The 20,621-nt window shown below is 44.3% G+C and overlaps 1 protein-coding gene across 4 annotated transcripts in view; it reads right to left on the reverse strand.

The window, feature by feature from the left end:
• The window catches only part of MAP1A (microtubule associated protein 1A), a 51,623-nt gene that overhangs the window by 18,257 nt on the left and 12,745 nt on the right, over positions 1–20,621 (reverse strand). The window contains exon 1 of one of the 4 annotated variants that reach the window (XM_059858866.1): positions 13,091–13,177. The exons of the other annotated variants lie outside the window; for them this stretch is intronic. The gene's annotated coding sequence lies outside the window, so the exon portion shown is untranslated. Of the gene's footprint in view, positions 1–13,090; positions 13,178–20,621 lie in introns of those variants that run through there. 4 annotated transcript variants of the gene reach the window in all.

Raw genomic sequence — 20,621 nt, forward strand, 5'->3', positions numbered from 1 at the left:
AGCCCATATCAGGCTGAGAAGCCCTTTGCTGGCCAGTTTCTCTATACAGCCTGTGGTAGCAGCTGCACAGACAGAGGATTTAGACACACAGCCTAGCACATCATTCCTCTCACTAACAAAAACTGTAGGCACCAGGAACGGGCAGCAGTATGAGTGACATTGCAGACATGGTGGCTGGAAGCATGCTGTTCGGGTCACTTCTGGAATCTGTCCTTATTAGAGCTCTAGCACAGTGAGATGTGTGCATTGCAAATGAGAAAATCCCTCCATTCCATTGACCAGTACAAGAATATCCTTCTCAGGCTCCTGAAGACTGCTGTCTTCAATTTACCTGGAACAAATATCTGGACACATCTCCAGGTGCATTCTGAACACAGATCCCTGATCCTGTGCAGCCCTCTCCAACTATACTCAGAAGCTGCTACATTAAATAAATATCCTCTCTTCAGTAGCATTGCATTTCACATTTTGTATGAACCCTCACTCTGTGTGTTTGGACACATTCTGATTTCTGCAATGATCCTTGTGCACATGCACTTCCAGGAAATATTCCCATCCATCATGCCCCCACCAAGGCAGAAAGCCCCTGGTCTTTACCACTTGATTCTTTGGAGGAGAGTTTCTTTAGTCCCTAGGAACTGCTGTCATCTATCCCTAGGGCCACTAAGATGAGCAAGAACAGAAGTATGCAAGAAGGAGCACAGAAGATTCACAGGGTGTCATTACTGTAATTTTTGTATTATTCCCCACCCTATTTTTTTATGCATCACAATATAACCTAAGATTAGCTTTGCACCAAATAAAGATCTTCAGTTAGGGTACACACTGAAATCCAAATTTCACCCTGCCATGAAACTATTAAGGTCTTTTAGGGAGTCTAGAAGGTTTAATTTCTCTAGTGTGCTTGATTTTGCTTTTTTTGACAATGAATTTAATGGACACCATGACTGTGCAATTTAATTGCAGAAGTTCCTCACAGACTTTTCTACATCTCAGTAACTGCACCATCAATAAATTTAGCCACCTCCGTGTCTCTTCATCACTTCTGTACTGATCAACTTTGTATTTAGTAGTGGAAATCATGAAGGCCTTGTACTTTACCTCTGAATGCTGCACAAAGATGACCATATATTTGTTTGCCAACTTGATGTCTGTCTTTTAAGTACTTTTGACTCGTGGCATTACTTACCTTTTACCCACACAAGGTACTTGCTGCACAAGATATGGAAACATTAAAACATATGGAAAGATTTAATACACAAACGCACCTCATTCACAATCACAGTGAGGTTTCAGAAAAGACACAGAGATCTGTGTGGAGAAGGCATTTGCCTTCTCCACACAGATCACATTGCTTACCATTGTGCAGAAATGCAGCACCCTCACCCCAAAGGCCTGCAGAAGACACACACAGCTCCTTCCTGCAGGGCAGCCACCCGTGGGTGCCTCCGCTGGACCATGGAGGCTCTACACAAAACATCCCAGAGGTGGTGAACAGCAGCTAAGCTGGGCTAGAGGATGGATTTCCTTTACTAATGCTGAGAAGGGAAGAAAAGTCAGAATTTTTTTTTTTTCAGACTATGTATAGCTCACATACTAGAAGAGCTGAGAGCACCCTTGTTGCTGTTCACAGCATTCTCAAGAAGGGCAGCAGAGGAGAAGCTGCTGATCTCCCTTCTCTGGTGACCAGCACTAGTACATGAGGAAACAGAATGAAGTTGCATCAAGAGAGTTCAGAATGGACATTAGAAAATGTACTTCACCAAGAGGGTGGGCAGCTGTGGGAACAGGTTCCCTGGGGAATTGCCAACAGCACCAAGCCCATCAGAGTTCAAGGGATGTTTGAATGATGCTCTTTATCATATGGTTTAATTTTAGCTAGACCTGTGAGGAACAGGGAGTTGGACTTGGCAATCCCTACCGGTCCCTTCAAAATAACATATTCTGATTATATGGTCCCTTGAGTGTAGAATTTCTTTGGTTATGGCAGAGGACAACAAGTGAAGAGCAAAGCCACACTGACTCTGGAGTGGGTATGAACTAGCCATTCAGGGCTGCACCTGCAAAGAGACAGAGGGAGAGAACAGAGGAGCAGATGCTGTGGGTTTAGTGCTCAGCAGTCAGGCAGAGAGGGCTCTTCTGTGGAGGTCAGGCTAGGCTGGAAGAAAGGACGGCGCACTGGGGTAACTGTGACAAACAGGATGCTTGAGAGAGAGAGAGATGATCCTACAAGCAGACAGATGGCTGTAGAGGCAGAAAAGGAGGTCATGCTGACAGCACAGATCCTTGTGTTCTGCTGCTTTAAATGGAAACACCTAAAGCCCCTGTAGCTGCAGAATAAATTCTGGGCTAGTCTGAAGAGCTGTCAAGGATAGCTATGCAAGATGCTGCTTGTTATTTTCTTTAATCTTTCAGACCATCAAATCTCAGAGGTCTTATTCTGTTAATCATGACTGGAAGAACCACACTTACAGCTCACCATGCTGAAATCAGAGATCAAGTGTCAGGGCAGCAGGACACAGTTTCTCACCTTTGTGAAATGATGCCTTAGGTGGGTCATCTTTCAGGTGACTGCGCTGAAATCAGTCATGATGCTCTGACTGGTACAACAACTCAGAATGAACATAGGGGCCAAAAGATGATTTAAGGACTGGCACATCTTGATGAAAGGAGAAGTCAGGTGGGACTGTTTAGCCAATAAAAGAAAACTCAGGGCAGGGATGTCACTTACCAGTCTGTGCACCTGTCTGATAGCAGGAGCAAATCTGGGCTGCAGTGCTCCCACAACTTTGCCATCCAGAGGATGGAGACTGCTTATCTGACCACATAGAAGTCAGCCCTTTCCCACCCAAGGTGCATTCTTTATTCCTCATTACCTCTCTTAGGCCTTCACACACCCTTCCCCCCTTCTTTGTCCCTAAAATTATTTAGGTTTATCAGGCCAGGTTCTACCTGTAAAGTGAACACCAATAATGCATTGAAAAAAAATACAGAAGTTTTAGAGTCTGAAAATGTTATCAAGGCTCATAAGCCACAGTGATTAAAAACCGACTCTACCTCACTTCTGGCTGTCTTAGCTGACATGAACATCCCTCTTCAAGGGCACACTGTTGAAAAGACTCTAACAAGAAGATCCTAGATATTGCTATGGCTCATTACCTTTTTGCTACACTTCAGCAAAGAGCTGAGCCTGGGATCATGTTGTCTTCCTGATGTTTACTGAACAAAGGCCACCTCTGAAGACAGTCAAACCATGCATAGGGTTCTTAGAGTGCATGTATTTGCAGAGCTAGTGCAAGCAGAAAGACTGCCATTTCCTTCACCCTGAAATTACATAATAACACTGAGATAGTAACAGTCTCTCTCATTCTGAGGCTGTGAAGTCTCCAACTGCAGCCTCTTCAGTGCCAGTGGAAGAAAAAGGATCCAGCCCCAAATGGTGTCCATTCAGAGAATGAAACAACACAGTCATTCACCAGCACTCCAGGACTGTACCAAGTACTGCAAGCCACAGCTCCTTGGGAGGGAGGTTGTAAAGGCCAAAAGAAAAGCAGAAAAGGTGAACTCTGGGCAGGGTCCTGCCTCTCCTTCTGTCTGTACAGATATGCAGTCCTGTGTCCAGCCACACCATGGACCCACTCCTCTGCCAGAGCAGGGCTGCCCCACCTTGTCCAGCAGTGAGGGAAAGGAGTGAATGTGCCCTTGCTGGAAGCAGTATCACACTCCCAGCACCTGAGGAGCACACAGCTCCTTCCTCCAGCAGTCAACCTAAACAGTGTAGAGCTGGCAGATGGGACCAGCCCTGGCTGACAGACACCTAGAAGCTCTGGGGCCAGCCAGTGAAGTATGCTCAGGAGTTAAAAAATAAACACACAGTCTGCTTTGGCAGCCAGTACATAGCCAATAACTGTGGATTCACCATTCAGGTCCTCATGTGGTGGTTCCAGCTCAGGCAGTCAAACACAGCTCCTCTCACCCCAGGAATATACCTGGATGTGTTTATCACAATGACAGGACAAGGCCCCCTCTGTTCCTCCCTACCATTGAATGGCAGTGTTTTGCCAGATGAGAGGAGACTCTCAGGCAAGTTAAGGAGAGAGACACCAGGTGAGGAATACTGGTAGAACTTGGCAGAAACCCCCAGAAAAGCCTGAGAGGCATTCTGAGTCCTAGGTGGGTGGCTGCTGTGCACACTGGTGCCTGACCACTGCCTTCAGAGCCTGAGGCAATGCAGCGGTCCCAGAAATCCTGGGCACATCCAGCTTTTGTTGCTTTTCCAGAGATGAGCAGAGCAAAGGGCTTAGCCAGATCACTAGGGATCACAGCAAAAAGGCTGTCTCACTGCCTCCTTTCCTCCTGACACACCATGTGATAGCTGCAGTAGCTACTTATTTTCGTGAGATCATTGGGAAAGTGCTGTAGTTTTAGCTTGCTAGTGTGATTCAGCATCTGAGAATGATGAGAAACTGGCTGCAGACAGTGCTTTGTGGTCCAGCAGCAAGTGCTCTGCCTCTCATAGTCTGAAAAAAGTCTACTGCAAAGATTTATTTCATACACTTTCCATTTTTAGGTCTTCAAACACACTGCAGAAATAGAGAAATATTTATTTGTCAATGGCTAAATCAAAAAAATCTATCCCCTTAAAGAGGATCTTTAGTGATTTTCTCAGAGAAACTCATTGTGTACCAGCAAAGGGAAACATCTTTTTAACAGAAATATGAAAATCATCTGAAAATCGGGAGGCAAGAAACTACAGCAAAGTGCTGAGACCCTGTCAAGGAGGGCCAAGGCAGAGCCATGTGCAGTCTGTGGAGCAGTGGAAACCATCACCTAACAGGCCACAGATACAACCAGAGCTTAAAATGAGGGATTTTAAAATGCACCTAGAAAAGAAGGGGAAGTCAATGGTGTTTAAGCAGGAAGATATTATTATATGTATGAGTTTTTATTTTTTATGAAAATTTCAAAATAGTGTTTGATGATTTTTCATAGTGAGACACCAAGTCACACAGTTAAAAACACAGCACTACTGAAATATTGTCCTGTGGATTTGCAATAGGAGATGTGCCTTGTCTGGAGGAACTGAATAAACAAAGCACAGGAGAGTACAAAGCAGTGTGCAGAGAGAAGGAAGATAATTCAAACATCTTTATGAAGAAAAGCATTCTATTCCGACTGAAAGCACACCCACACCAACTTATGCCTGTTAACAAGGCAAATCTCCAGATACTGGCTTTGGCTTTAGCTAATATCCCAGCTGCAGACGGAGGGGAATTTGGGGTGCACGTGGTATATTGACCTCTATTGCTCATATTCCAGTTATATTGAAGCTAAGTAGAAGGCAGAGGAGCACCCTCTCTACACTATGACCACACATCCACTAAGGGTCTCCTGCTGTGTGGTTCTGTACCTGGACAAAAGGGTGACAGGGATCACAGCCAGCCCCGGCAGGAGCTTGGCAGCGCAGCATGGAGGGCTGAGCAGAGAAGCACACAGCACGTGCAGGAGCATCAGGGGAGCCAGAGCAGAGTTGGTGACACATTCTGTGCTCCTCTGAGGGCTTTATCTCAAGCTCCCAAGCAGAGCACCCGCACAGTTGTCTTCAGGAGGACAAACAGGACAACCAGTCACAGATACACTTCCACAAAACACTGCCGCAGTCCAGCTCTCTCAGTGTAAGAGCAGCTGTGAGGTGCTAACACCACAAAAGAAGAGATCATCTGATTTGGGACAGAAAAGGCACAAACTTCAGAACAGCTCAGAGGCAGAGCAAAAGCCTTAAAAGCTGCAGAACTCTGCAATCAGAGAACTTAGTTTAAGAAGCTACAGAAAGGAGACAGCATCAGCAAGACAGCTCCACAAATGAAAAAAGATTCTCAACAGGAAGAGAGTGAGAAAGTGAAATTAATTGAGAACCATACTAGGATGGACAGAGAAAGGAAAAACACAGCAGTAAGCCAGTAGAAAGAACAATATCTCTGGGAGGACCAGGCAGCAGTGAAGGAGAACAAGATCTGGTTTCTAGAAACATTGCTGAATCTGTCAGGATGAAGAGGGCTGAGCAATCTGAAAGTGTTCTCAGGTTTCCTTTTATGTATAATGCTGGAGATATTTCATAACTCACCTTACCATACCGTTACTGCATGCCAGGAGAACTGTTCATGCTTTAAGGTAAGAGCAGGCTCTGTGAAATGACCGACTGCCTCCTGGGCATTTATTACAAAGGTGAACCAGCAGCGGGGCAAGAGAAGGAAATTAAATATTCCTTAAGGTGTGGGAGGTTGTGGGCACTTGCCACATCCCAGGAGATATTTCTGCTAACCACTTGCCTGTGCTTCCCAATTTCCCTCCTCCCTGTGATATTTTCATGCCATCTAGAGCTCCTCTCCCAGGCAACCTCTATTTCTATACCATGTCAACCATAGCAACCATCTCTTTGCTCCCTAATTGCACATACTGTCTCACTCTTATGCTAAGGAGCAATCTGATAGCTCAGCCATTTTAGAACCACTAATTGAAGATGCAGGTACTCACTCTGGAAACAATTTCACGTATTTTCAGAAGTTACTGCCTTGCAACTGGAAGTTATACCACCACTGAGATAATTGATAAGGTGAGCACTTCTACCTCATTTGCCAGCTGCTAGATTGGCCACAAAAAATATTCTGTTCCCTGCAGCAGCTTTGCTGACTCATGTAGGCCTTGTATCCTTCTGCTGAGGAACAGCGTGTGGCATTCACATAAATCAGGAATGAAGCCCTGCACAGAGACATGGCCTCCAGCTGTGAGGAGCTGAAGCTGTGACTTCCTAAATGTCTGCAGCTAAATCCACAAAAGAAAACCTGAATACAGCTTAAGACACCCTCTTATCTGGTGTCCTCACTCCACCAACCCCTGACAGACTTATTACAGCTGATCCCTTTGGAAACCAAATTAATGTTTCCCATTCCTCTGTCAGTTGGACTTCAGCTAGGAGGTGCTGCCAGTCCCTGAAACAGAAGTTCCATAAAACCATTCCCATTGGCACTGAGGCAGATACCCTGTTCCAGGTTCCAGAGATGAAGACTCCTGTAAGTCATGAAGTTGGACAGCTTATTATCTCTTAATTTTAATAAGAATATGCATGCTCTTACAACAAGAACATAGCACAGACTGAAGAAAACTGCATGTTTCTCTTAGTTGGGAAGCATCTGGATAATGCTGACTCTGACTGACTTGGAGGCACAGCATCTCGTGATGATCTGTTCTATTTATCTTTTTTTTTTTTTCCCCCTCAACTGATCAATATGACAAATAAACTGCCTGAGGGAGAACTTAGTTGTATAAAAGAGGGGATGACTGCACACACAGGGAAGTAACTCTGAGATTTCCTCCTATTTGTTTATTGAGATACCAAATTTTTGTAAGAGAGTCCTGCCTCTGACTTACAGCAACTGTTTAGACTCTTTAAACCTCATTCCTATTGCATCCTATTAACAGTCTCATTCCAAGTAGCTTTTCTTCTCTCCCTTGCTTGTTTTAGGATGACCTGCTGAATGTCAGCCCTCATGAAGACACAGATATTAAACCAGCTGTGAACTCAGAGTGGCTGAGGTGGTTGGTGAAGCACAGGACTGCATTCTGCTAGCCCTTGAGAAAAAGCAGCTCTCCTCTGCCAACAGCTTTCTTTGTTGCATCTTGACTTTGCACTCTTGGATCTAGTTGACCCTTGATAGATCCTCTGCGTGGTCTGTGTTCCTGGGATTTGATTTGTGGTGGAGTACAACAATAATGAATATGATACAAAAAGTTATTTCAAAGTTGAGAACTTCAAGGCCTCCTCGCCCTTCTGCCAGCAAACACAGGGCCTGTCCATTTAGCACTGAAGGGAGAGGGCTTTGCAAGCAGCCAAGGAGGTTTCTAGCAGAGTAGTCCAGGCCACCTTCCCATCGTTATGTCCTCTCAGCCACTGCCCCTCACCTGTCTGCTTGAAACGAGCTCACTTAAGTCTAATTTCACCTCAGGAGCCCCTGCTTGCCAATGCCACCCCATCCAGTCAGGTCCCTTTCAGCTTGCAGATTACACAGTGGAATCAGGAACTGAACTTACTAACCAGGGAGAACAAAAAGGACCAGGAGAGACTTCCATCACCACAAATGCTTCCCTCAGGGCCTCTCACTTGGTCAGTTCCCTCACAGCCATGCAGGCATGGAAGCCTTCCTTGCTCCCATGCCTCCCTCTTCCTTAGCAATGGTCTTTGCCTTCGAGTGTGGATCAACAGCAAGAAAGAAAAGCTGTAACAAATAAAACTTACACATAAATCTAGCAACCAAGAACTGAGCCAAAACAAATACTTATACCTATCAGACTGCAAGCTGATTCTTCAGAAAGACAGGGGGTCAAAGGCGCAGAGAGCCACCCTATCCAATGCTTTACCCTTGAGCAAAGGAGTAATTTTTGATGGAGCCTATTGACCTCTTACATGGCTTGAGTAGTGTCTGCATTTCTGTCTAAATACTGCAACTTAACTTACCCCCCTTAATCCAATTGTAGCAAGCTTTTCAGAACACAGATCTAGCCACCCAGAAGATAAATCACTGGCTTCTTGCCCATTTCTCTTCTAAGAACATCTGGAGTGCCTGATGACAGACCGACATTCCTCAGAAAATTTTCAACAGGGAGGTACTAATGGCCTTTTCCTTCTAGTTTTTCTCCTCAATTACTTAAAATTTTGACACTGAAGCTTTATAGAGAATGGACAGATGATATCTCAGTGAAATAAAAGGTTAGCAAAGTGCAAAAGCAATTAACTGAATTTCTCAACTTGAAAGTCAATAGAGGAAGCCAGTTATGCTGCCATGCTTTTTAAACACTGTTTGTAGCTATAGCACGTTGTGAAAAATAGCACTGAACTTTTACAGCCCCGGGGAAGGTTCTAGCACATTGCCAAAGACTTCAGTGCTTCACAAGAAGATGCATGAATGACAGTAACAAGTGCAAAGAGAGACAAATGTTATTCAGTTGCTTTGTAGCTACAGAAATGTTATTCAGTAGCTATGCATTGATAACGGACATGCATACTGAATCCTGCCCCTCTGTGATTTGCAAGTCTCCTTTAGCTGGTGATTCTCTGCCTTCAACTTCTTGGAGGAAATATTCAAGCCTTTACTTTCAAAAGCAAAGAAAGGGCTCACTAATATCTTTCCAAATACTGATATTGAGATAATGCTGCTTTTCAGAAAAGCAGAAATTAATCAAATTTGTATTCCTGATTAAAAAATAAAACCAAAAAACCAAGCCAACCCAGTAATATTCTCTGCATTTCAGAAATCGGTTGAGCAAGACTTCAAGGGCTGTCTCAGGAGAACTAAGAACCTGCTGGCCAAGGAGATTAGTGCTCATGTTCATCTGGGAATAAAGCATCAGAAGGACAGAAACTTCCTGAAGAGCTGGATACATAACTAATTGTGCCATCAATACTAACTTTTGAGATCCTGGAGAGGAAGCTATGAGAGGAAGAAAACTGATCTAAAGTCACCACATGTAGAAATTTATCTCCATTTCTTTAGTGTGAAGCAAAGGCAAAAACAAGCCACAGAGCTTAGGCACAGCAAAGCATGAACTAATGAAGACTGCTTTTTGTGTCCACCCTGCTCTGTTCCACCACCATAATCCCAGCTTCCTCCACATTCCCTGCTGTCCACCACCATACTCTCAGCTCCACTTGTGAGCCAAAATGACCAACTGTGCAAGTGGCAGCACGCTCAGAGACAGCCAGGTGCTGACAGCTGGCGTGCGAGCGGGGAGTGCAGGACAAACAGATGCACACTGCTCCCAGGAAGGCACTGACTCTGATCACTTGCCTGCTCCACCAACTTTGACAAAACTGGTAGAAGCTTGTTAATTGCAATGTTTAATTGAAACGTTTTCAATGCTTTAGAAGGAAAGTGTTTACTGCAAACACAGAAGGTGTATTTGTAAGAGGAATTCATACTGTGCACTCAAGCACCTCTAAAGGAATGGAGAAAAAAATAATACAAACTAAGAAGTTAGAACCAAACTAGTTCAATACTTTCTCTAATCTTTCCTGTCAACAGCTACTGCGCTGGTGTTGGAGTCCAGAAAGTTCATGATTTTTGAGGGGGAAAGAAAAATAAATCTTTTTCCATCTCAGTAAATTCTCTCCAGAATAAATTTTAGGCATTCATTTACACATAGCTTGCTCTCCTTCCTTCCATACACAGTTTCTGGGCTGATGGAGAGTCTCTATCAGCTGCCTTTCTTCCCCAGGCACTTTTGCCTAACTAACAGGCTGGAAGATACTCCCTATGTTTTAAACTAGCTACTACTGTTGGCTCCCTGTGTACTAACCAGACTACCTGAACTGCTCCCATAGCATCTCCTCTCAAGGTCTGGAGACCTCTCTCTCCTGCCCACTAAGGAGCAGTGGAAAGTCTGTGATAATGCCTGTAGCAAGCACCCTGGGCTCCGTTAGAAGCAGCACCCACCAAGATCTCTGTATTCAGATGCCTATCACAAGAATGCATTACTGCATCTTTATCTGCTTCTGAGTTTCTTCTTCCTTTGCAAGATGCATCCCAGGAGTTACCTAGGAAGGTCTGAGTCTGAACATGTACAAAGAGCACAAGCCACATCCCACAGAAACTTATGCTGAGGAGCTACTCTTCTGTGCTTCCCCTGGTGTCCAGCCATGCCCCTTGGAGACAGATTGCACCTCTTGCTCACACACATGCACCTTCCCTGCTTTCACCAAAGAGCTGGCAACTGCTCACCACGCTCCTGTGATCCAGTCTACCATCCATTTACCACCACACCTGCTGAAGATGTGACTCAGATATGACAGCTTGATAGACAATGAGGAAGAGTAGCAAAAGGACATGACAGGAGGTAGATTGTTTTGTCAGGAAAGAAACTACTGCGAAGTTACACATCTATCTACAGAATGGGAGTAGGGCAGAAGGTCTCACAGCCTGGCCTTGCCAGATCACATGAAAGGAAAGGAGGGGAGAAAAAAATGTGTCCCAACTCATCAACTACTTGCTGGAGAAATTGTAAGGACAGAAACAGAGGCTGGATGCAGCCAACCAGTATGGAGCCATCAAGGAGACAGAGAGGGTACTGACCTGACACAGCAAAAGGGCCCCTACCCCATCAGAAGAAAGAGGAATCCCTGTCATTCTGGAACAGTGCCCAGCCTGCAGGGCTTTTCACAGCGGAACCAGAGCAACTTGGAATAGAAACAGCCTCGTCTCTGAGATCAGAGAATTTAAACCGGAGCTTGTTTTTTCTGCAGTCACAAGCCAGCAGGCACCAGCTGCAGAATTTGCCGCAGTGTGTGTGTGCGTGTGTCTCTGCGTGCGTGAGTGTGCAGCAGCCATGCTCCTCCCCTCCAAGCCCACTGTATGATCAATGACACAGTGATTACAGCTCCCTCCTTTTTCCCCTCCCTAATCACTGACAGTCCCAGTCTGATCACTCGCAGCCCCCTCTCTTCTACATTAAGAAAGCTTTTGTTGGTACCTCTACTGACTTCTTTTCATTGCTCCCTCCCTGATTTACAAGGTTTTCCTTCTTCTCTTTTTCCCTCTTAGCCAAAACAACAGTGTCTGACAGATATTTATGGTCACACACCAAGTCTGTGCAAAGTGCCAAACCATGCTCTTGCTCCTCTAGTTCTGAACCCTGGAGATAAAAGGCCATATTTTGAAATACTTCAGTACATTTCAGCTCTAGCTTACAGATAATTTAACACTTTTAACAAGAAGCTTGCTGGTGGCGACACTGACGAATGCCAGAGATACCTTATTAAAACAGAACCTCGTGTGTCTGTGACTGCAGTGGTGTCATCATCATACAGTACCACTGGTAATGCAGGAGAGCTAATGATAAAGAGACAGCTGGCCCCTTATCCCTCTGTGTTACAAGGGCAGTCCAGCAAGGTGAGGGATGACAAAGGACTACTGCTAGGAAAAAAAAAAGCATTTTGTTATTCTCATTTCTTAAGCATGGAGGCCCTGCTTATAGCCTACTAGGATGAAAATCAGCTCCAAGACTGGCGGCATCTTCTCCCTCTGCTGCCACAGAAAAGCTGCATCACTCACATTTTAGGAGAACCTTCCCTTTTTCCTCTCCCATTCCCTGGACACATTTGGATGCTTTTTGGTTTCCTGTACTGGAAGAATGTAGTCTTGTGAAGCTTGAAGTCAGACTTCAGCTACTTCAAGACTACTCATATGCGGGTGTGCAGCACCAGAGGACAGAGAAATTGCAAAAGAAGACAGGCCTTGTATCTCTCCTCCATCAAATCAATAGCACTACAGTCCACCTTAACAACCCTCCCCCCTCCTGCTTGGCATTAGCCTCATTCCAGCATCAGCTGAACAGTGATACAGACTCTAATACTGTCTTTTACCAAGCCTTGCCCAAAGGCAGCATCTGTGAGATGCCCGTTCTCCAGCAGCACACCATCCTCAGGGTCAGAAGACTATACTGGGATAAAACATAATGCTGCAGGACTCCTTACGTTCCTGACAGGCAGAATACTTTCTCCAGATCCTTCTCTGTGTTTGAGCTAAGGACACAAGTGCAGCAAACAGCTGAGCAGCTGGGGAATTTGGGTTTTGTTCCTGTACTCGAGCACAAACAGCTGAAAAGGGGGAAGGTTCGCAGATCATACAAACCCCAAGCTCCATCCGCAGCCACCTTCCCCTCTTGCTACTAATTCCCCTCAACCCCCCAAATTCCAAGGCAATAAACCCGCACCCGCTATCAGCGCTCCGCGCAGGTGCGCTTCCTCACCTGCGACTCTGCCAGGGCTGCGCAGCCCCAGCAGCACACCGGGACCGCGCACAGGAGCGCAGAGCCCGGACAGGTCCGCTTGCCGTCACCGATATCCCCCGTTACCTCCCCAGAAGGGCCCGTCCTCCCCGGCCGACCAACGTCTTCCAAAGCAACGAGCAGCATCCGAGCGCGAACAAAGCGCCGCCGCCTCCATCCCGCAACCTCCACGATACCGGGGCTCCTCACTCCCGACCGCCCCGGCGCCTTTCGCTGCTCGCCCCAGGCCGATGGGGAAGGAAGATGCACCTACCATCCTGGCCGGGAAGCGACGCCGATCGGCTGCGCTGAGCGCGGAGGATGCGCCGGCACGGCAGGGCACGGCACGGCCCGGGCTGCGGCGGGCGGCTGCCGTGTCACGGAGGCGGGGAGCGCCGCCGCGGCCCCACCCGTGCGCAGGGCCTTTAACCCTCTGCGCGCCGCGGAGCGCCCGCAGCGCCGGCCCCGGGCGTCGCCACGCGCGGCCTTGCCGGCCCCGGTGCTCCGCGGCCGGCCCAGCGAGGCTCCGGCTCTCGATCTCCGGGCAACGGCGCGGACCGAGATCCTGTCCCGCGCTGCGAAACACCCGACAGGGGTCAAACCGCGGCCCGCGCTCCAAGATACCCGACACAGGTCAGAGCCCGGCCAACGCGGGCTCCGGTGCTGGCTGAACACTTTTCACATCACTCTTAGGCCTCACGGGCCTCTCTCTCCTCACGGGCTCCAGGAGGGCTGCTCCCCATCCCACCCTGGCGCCTTGGGCTTAAGTGTCTCAAACTGGAACCTGACGTCGAACTCCAGCTGCAGAGCTGCTCCTCCAGTTAAAAAGGAGCGACACGAACCACCGCAGCTAGCCAGTCAGGGACAGATGTGCCTGACACCACACACCAGCATCTGGCTGCTCATGCACGGACACGGGCCAGCGGTGAGCTTGGGCGACACTGGACAGACAACGAACGCAAATGAGTGAGGCAAGAATACCAGATATTCGACCTCTGGAGACCTATTTCCAGCATGTTTTCAGATAAATGTTTACATTGTTTTCTGAGAACCTTGCAATTTGTTTAATAATCAGCATCAGCTCCAAGGCACTTGCAAATAATTGTGCCTCCTTGTTTCTGCTTTGCTGGTCTCAGGCATCCCAGTCCAGCATTGGAATATACAGATTACTTCATGGTGTGCTAGTTGGCAGTAGTGATTTTTTAGATTTTTTTTCCCCCCACAGCAAAAACTGAAACCACTCTCACTGCCCTGCTTGCCTTACACATGATGCTGGCTTACTTCTAGATTCCAGAATTAATTGTGAAAGCTGGAGATGTCCTGCCAGCTACACAGCAGGTCTCCCTCAGTGATTTTAGAAGGACTGTCAGACACATGCTCAGAAATAAAAATATCACTGAATTTTAAGTTTTAAAAGTTAAACAAACCCCAAACCAGAACATTCCTTTCTGCAGCTTTCAGATGATGTCAATCCATGGCAAATATCTGTAAACCTGAGGAAAAATCAATGCACTGGATCAAACATCTTAGATTTCTGTATGTTTTGGACAGGTAACATTGCATCCTATTTGTAAAAGACCAAAGGTTAAAATATTCTCAAAGGACAAACTATGAAGAAAATAGCTCCAAGCTATAGGTCCCCTGTGCACTACAATGGACATTCTTTGAAACAGAGGGGGTCATTATCTATCCATTGTACTTGTCATCCCACTATAACCAGTGTAACACAAGCTGACGAGTTTTGCACAGTCAAAGTGATAAAGGAGTCAGAAGTAAAGAGCCAAGTAAACAGGTGGGGATGCAGATGACTGCAAACCAAATGTGCAGTCTCCTTTTTCAGTTCAAAGATGCATAAGGTGAGCAAAGGCTATTATCTTAAAGGTGCTGCTATGTAGCAGTGCTGAAGACAAAGCAGGAGGATGTATTTGCTATTACTGCTTCATATAAGCTAGGCTTCTTAATATTTGAGTTAACATCATCCACTTCAGTGTAAGAACTGTCCCAGGTGGGTAGCCCAGGGACAATTTCATCCCTTGGGCAGTTCTTGGGGTCTTTTCTAATAAACCCATAACAGTGAGACATGTCTGTCACTTCAGAGAGCAGTGCCAATGGTGCAGGAGGGAAGGGAGGGGATTACATAGTCTGGGTCCAGAACTGACCCACCCTGGAAATTGCACTGCCATCAGATTTTTCAGAGCACTCCAGCACGGCCGCTCCCACTGCACACCCAGGAAGGGCATGTTCCCCAGGCCATTGCATACAGTGACACACAACTCTACAAGCCTTTTCCTTTTCTACACCCATTACAACAGTGATCAAATTTAGCCCCTAACAGGATATTTGGAGCAGCATGATCTCCTTCTGCATTGATTTTTTTTTTTTTAATATTGATCTATTCTATTTCAAGCAGCAAAATTAGATTTTAGTGTCTAATCAGGACATTTCCTGATATTAGTAATTGTTTCAAAATCCCTTCCTATTAACATTCATGCAAGTACAACTTAAAGCATGAACTAGCTGGATATCCTTAACTGCATTAAAACCTTTTTAATATATAAACAGACCAATTTGTTATCTTCCATCCATGATCTTATTTTACAAAGAAACAATATTGTTTCAACAATAGGTCATGATCTTATCTCTTTTGCCTCAAAATACTTCTTTATAAGTCACAAAAATTTTGCATCTTCCAGTTGCTATTGAGGATTTACATCAGAAACAGGGCTATCTCTATGAAATTAATGTCTGAAGGTAGGTGCATCTACTGTCTCTAGTTTCCCTCTCACTTTCCACTCTTAGTTACATGTTGACACCCCAGCATATTTTTATACTTTGCAAGTGGATGTTTACAAAGAAAAAGTAATTTACAAGGTATGGTGTTCTTCACAAAGCACATTTCTTGGCATATGTGTACTGTTTGACCAGCAAAACACTTCCCAAAACTGAAGAGGTTCTTAAAGTAGCTGCTGCCTTTACCATGCACCTGTTATTTAAGTGGCCTAAGAAGCTTCCTGCACACATGTTCTCTGAGGCAGCCCCCCTGCCTTCATATGATCAGGTAGAAGATGCAGATAATCTCTTCTTTTTAGCTTTTAAAGAAAACAACATTTAGCAATAAGCCTAAAATAGTCATCAAAAGCAAAAAGGAACTAGTAAGGGAAGCACTCACCTATCTTCAAGGCTCTTCCAGTTCCTAAAATAAGGGCACTGAGCTTCTACCAGGAAGACCTAGAGCTATGGTCAAGGTAATTCCCATTTCTTCAGTCCTTTAGGAGATCAGGAGATTCATCTGACAGTTATGGAACCTCACAGACCAGGCACCAGGACCAGTACTAAAACGAGGCTCATTGAGGTTCAATTCCAACGACCACTCAAACATGAAAGGTTAAAGACACTATTATTCTCTGATGCAAGGATAGATTTATTTTTACATATTGAATTAGAAAAGAGACAGGGAGGTTTCCCCTATTTATGCTAAAAAACCCTCAAACCACTTTTTCCCATTTTGTCAAACGGACAACTATGGCTTGAAGCAAAGATCCTGTCTTTAGGCTGCTCCCTGACCTCATGGCTTTGAAAAGGCTACAGAGCTTCCTGTGATGTTAGGTGTAGCTCCTTTCTGACTAAGATATGGAATTAAACTGTTAAAAATGTGAACACTTATTTCATGACTACACACCTTAGCCAGTATCACATTGACAGGAATGTCCTGGCTCATAAATAACAATAAGCTATAGATGGGGTTTTTCCCTAGGCCAGCATAAATATAAAAAGTCAGTTCTTGAAATGTTTTCCTGTTATTTTCAAACGCCAGGGTCATATCTCCATGTTTTTCTCTACTATGATGTTTAAAACAGTTTTATATAAATGAAGGCTGTATGTTTTTATGACGTATGAGATATCAAGAACTACAGGTAAAGCATAAGTCTTTCAATGAGTCTAAAGGTCACGCTTCTCTGAACAAAATTATTTTGAGTAAAATATATTTATTTCCCCACACCTTTGTGTGAAATGCAGAGTTCTACTGACCTCTCCATTAGTCTGCATCCCAGCTTTCAAGCTCTCACTGCACAAGACTATCACAGCACATCCAAGAGCAGAGGCATTAAGCTCTCACCACAGCACAAAGGACCAAAAAAAATGCCAAGAAGTACAAGGATTTGTTTGCATTTGGAAGACTTCTTTGCTTAGACTATCCAGTTACTGACTTCCACACGCTATCTGCTTTCAATCAAACAAACAAACTGACTTGTTCAAGTCTTTGGCAAATCACTCCCAAAATCCTCTTGGCTATGTTCATTTCTGCAATTTTTTACAGCAATTTTTACTCTTTTCTACAGGCTTTATTAGGATGTATTTAAAGGACACTCATTTTTGCTGAATACTGTATCTTTCTCTGCAACTGTTTAATGAGTCTTCCTATCTCTTTTCTTATTTACAGGTATATGTATCTTTTTAATCTGTATGTTAGCTTAAATTCTGACCAAAAAGGTGTTTCCCACTTTTGTCAAATTTTCTTATTTTTAAATAACCATTTCTGAAATGTAGTGACAACCCTTTGGTTGTCAGTATAGTTCTATTTAAAGTAACCTTTAATTCCTGAAGTATTTTGTTCTTTCAGGTAGCTTTGCAGGTACAGTTATATATTATTATTATTATTGTTATCTATAACAATACAGTTACATATTTAGGCTTTTCTTCCTTAATTTGAGAATGATGTTTTCATCTTTCTGATGCTCCAGGGCCCAAGAAGTGTTTATTATCTGAGCTATTGAGAATTAGCAGCCCTAAGGTGGAATTTTACAAGTTTAAAGGTGGAGAGCCCAAGTCATCCATTCCCTTTAGTTTTGTATCATTTTCTTCTTTAAGTAAGGTTTTACTTTTGTGGTAATAGCATCCCTAATGCAGGCCCAGAGAGACTGTCAGCACCTGCTACCAACCTCTTTTCCAATACCTACTTTAAACAAATTCTTGAACCCTGTGAGTTTTCAGTGGCAACATTCTGGTCCTTCTTGCCCCAGAAAATAAGGTTTTAAAAATGGTGATCCTAATTTAACTCAGCAACAGCAAACCTTTAGGGAAAACAACAGAAGATGACCTGTCTAGAACTCTCGGTGGAAAGGATAAAGAGGTTTATAAATCAAGGCTGTAAAACTGGAGCAAACACAAGCAGTACTAAAAGGCCAGAAGGAAGATGAGAAGAGGGACTGAGGCAAATACCAGAGCACAGTGAGAACAGCAGTGTGTTCCTGTACAAATGCAACACAGCTCCTTAGCACCCAGAAGGGTGGCAGAAGAGGGAGGGGGACCAGGATCAAATCCCAGTGATTTCCTAGTGACACAGGGATAAAACCCCAGTGTTTCCCTAATTACGCTGAGCTCAAAGAATAGACTTTTCCCAGAGCCTTTCCAAGAAGCAGCACACATCTATAATGCCTTCTGCCAGCGCTGGAGTTGGCTGTACTTCTCAGCCAACATGAATGCACCCCTAGACACAACAAAGCTTCCCACATTGCCCCTCAGACACAGAGAGCAAAGGACAAGGGACAAGCCAGGTCTGTCACTGAAAGTAAGAAAGAAATGCAAACAAGGCAATATGAGCTGCATGAGCCAAATCCTAGTGCAAGATTTCTCTTTGTGCAGAGGGTGTTTTCTCCTCCCAGGCATGTTTAACTGCCTCAGATCCCATTCTTGCCCTGAACCAGACAGTAACCTGTTGGAAAAGGTACCAGCTGCCCCAAAAATGGATTCCTGGGAACCTGCTCTTTTAACTCTGTCTTCAGGGGTGCAAAAGCTGCTAACACCCTTATGGAGAGCAGCATCATTCCAGAGGCACCAATAACAGCAGGTGCCGTGCCTGTTATTTGGGTAGCAAATGCCACAATGCTCTACAGACAGGGAGCTGGTAGGACAGCTCTGACAAAAAAAATCACAGCAAGATCTTAAGAGAGAGGCAACAGGCACCAGGCATCACAATGAAGGTGTTGCAAATGGCAGGCAGGAGCTAAGCCTGGCAGAGAAACCAAAAGGAAGGCTGTGGAGAGGGTAGAGTAGAATTTAGAACTGGAAGTGGCACAAGTAAAATTGCTAAGACAACATATAGTTGGGAAGGTTGACAACACTCTGTATATAATTCCATGTTTACATGGCTGTGACATAGACTAGAGATGACTTGCTTAAAAAGAGTAATATTTTTTATTAACCGGTACCACAGGTTCATAAAACCACCAGAGGTGCTTCATTTTTTTGTGTAACATTTAGAATTGGAAACCAAGATGTAGACATGCAGACATTTTTATGTAAGCAATACAAAACAGCTCTGACACATTTTGTGAGGCTGTAGAACCCATTACCTGTCAGGTTCAGGCAGTTTTAACAGGCATTGCTTGGAGGCTTCTCTCAAAATGAATTCAGGTTTGAAGACAAGCTGAAAATTCTAGGAAAAACTAACAGTGACAGGATCGAGTTGCTACTAAATGCAAAGACACCACAGAAATAACCATATGCTATTATTACAAAACAGATATTGCTCTTTCAGGCATATTTTAAATTTAAAGAGATAAAACATCAGTCCCTCCAAACCAGTGCTAATAAATTGTGTGCATGTTTAGGATGTCATGGTTTCTAGACACTTTCTGCTTGTAATCTGCTTAGTCAAGAAAAAGGAAAAATTTGAGAAATATGCAAATATTCTTCAGACATGGATCAAACAGGACATCCATTTCAGGCACTATTCCCTCCTGGGTTTATGCTCTCCTGTATGATAAGATCAGCACTGCAGCACATGCTTTACTGCAAAGATCTAGCTCAGATGAAACCAGAGAGGGAAAACAAATAAGGGGTAAGAGTGTGGTGAGGGGAGGAAGGGAAATCAAAAATCACATTGAATTATTCATCCCCATTAAATAGGAATAAAAATGCAAGCAAATGCCATCTTTAGAACAGTGATCCCAGGAGAATTTTCTTTATAGAAGTCTGTCTACTGCAGATTTTTCTAGAGAATCATTAGTACTCACTAAAATTTCAGAGGCAAAGAAGTAGGATTAAGTCAAACTCAAACTATTCACTTACCTGAAGGCACATAACATTGTAAATAGTCATTGTCAATTTCCACATTAGCTACTGTCAAAGTGAAGGCAGATAAAATCCACTATAGGCCTTAGCTTACAAAAATATGAATGAAACATTGAGATCAGGTCATATGAAAGAAATACATGTCCTATTGTGTTGTTCACAGATCTTTTTCTCTTTTTTTTTAAACCATCAGAAATTTAGGTGTCATCCAACTTGACCATCCCAAAAAGTTCTGTAGATGAGGACCAACATCACTGGAGCAAACTCCACTGTTTAAAATCAATTCAGAATGTATTCCACCAAAGCCTGAGAAATCAAAACTGTTGAGTTATTTCCAAGCCAATACCTTAAGCACAGCCTAGGCCCAACATTTCTTTTTTAAAAGGTAACAAAGAAAAGGTAAATTTTAAAAGGTAACAAGGGAAAAAACAATCACACCTACCAAGACACAAAGTACTAAAAGAAAAAAAAAAAAAAAAGCTTGTTTTATATTGTCTCCTGAAGAAAGGCCCAACCCTTTCCCAAAGATCTCATCATTATTTTCCTTTTCTATCAAATTCAAGGGTTAATCTTTGCTCAAGGTCCACTCAAACAGATCTTGACCCCTCGAATATTCTATATGACAGACACACAGCAGGACTGGCTCAGCTCAATGCACTCCCTCCTCTGTCCTCAAAGGATAAGAAAGATTATTCCAGGATAAACCCAGTTATTTTTTGCCTCCATATACG

This window comes from Haemorhous mexicanus, chromosome 13, assembly GCF_027477595.1.
Source record: "Haemorhous mexicanus isolate bHaeMex1 chromosome 13, bHaeMex1.pri, whole genome shotgun sequence".
NCBI lineage: Eukaryota > Metazoa > Chordata > Aves > Passeriformes > Fringillidae > Haemorhous > Haemorhous mexicanus.